The sequence below is a fragment of the Schistosoma mansoni genome, chromosome W (assembly GCF_000237925.1).
Source record: "Schistosoma mansoni strain Puerto Rico chromosome W, complete genome".
In the NCBI taxonomy this organism is placed as follows: Eukaryota; Metazoa; Platyhelminthes; class Trematoda; order Strigeidida; family Schistosomatidae; genus Schistosoma; species Schistosoma mansoni.
Genome location: NC_031502.1, coordinates 43667787 through 43668956, shown reverse-complemented (window position 1 = coordinate 43668956; position 1170 = coordinate 43667787).

Below are 1170 nucleotides of genomic sequence, written 5' to 3'. Positions count from 1 at the left end.
GTCTTCATTAAGTTGCACAAACTTTCTCACCCAGTCGTTTGTGCATCCACCAAGCTTATAACAGAACGGTTTTGCTGGCCTGGTATGAATGATGATGTGGTGGAGTGGGTACACTCCTCTATAAGCTGCTATACATCCAAGGTGATTGAGCACAACAAGTAATTTTAGGCTCATTCAAATCTCCAGACGCTTGTTTCAACCATGTTCATATGGAGTTGGTAGGACCTTTATCGGATTCCAATGGATACTCCGATCTCTTAACTTGTGAAGACTATTTCACACGATGACCGGAAGCAGTACATAACAAAAACATTACTTCTGAAACAGTGGCCCACGCCTTCGTCGATCGATGGGTAGCGAACTTCGGCTGCCCTTCAACTACCACTACAGACCGTGGACGCCAGTTTGAATCTGTACTTTCCCGTTGTCTGACTACGCTATTGGGAATCACACGATTCCGAACGATCGCTTACAACTCACAAACAAACGGGTTAGTAGAACGCTTTCACCAACAGCCGAAGCTTCACTCTCAGTTGCAAACGTCTCATAGTGGACAGACGCTCTTACACTCGTGTTCCTCGGTATTCGCAATGCAGTGAAAGTTGCCATTGGATACACTGCAGCTCGACTCGTTTATGGAACGACATTCCGACATCCAAGAGGATTCGTGGATTCTTCATACTCTTCAAGGAATATGGATTCAAGCCCTTACACGGACAGGCTTACAACCGCAAAGCGTCCAAATAAACCTGTCTTAACTCGACCTCAATCAACTGACGTCTTCGTTCAACTTGCCTTACGATATAGTATACACGTTTTCATGCATAACGACTCGTTTCAACGACTTTTCGAAATTGTATACGAAGAACCCTTCAAAGTCCTCCAGCGTGAATTCAAATGCTGTATCATCGATATGAACGGAACTAACGATAGCATCAGCATCGATCGCCTCAATGCCACGCATTCGGAAGGATAACCTGTTCAAATATATTTTCCTTCGGTACAATCGTAAGACACAAATCTCACAATTACGATACCTCACCAACAATCACGAGGACACTTCGGTGGTATCTGACAACAAAATAAAAACAATGTGTTCTGGAAGAAGAGCAGGGTTTCTAGGACACTTTGTTTCGTGTCGGTTTTTTCGTATTATTGTGTCAAAAACAA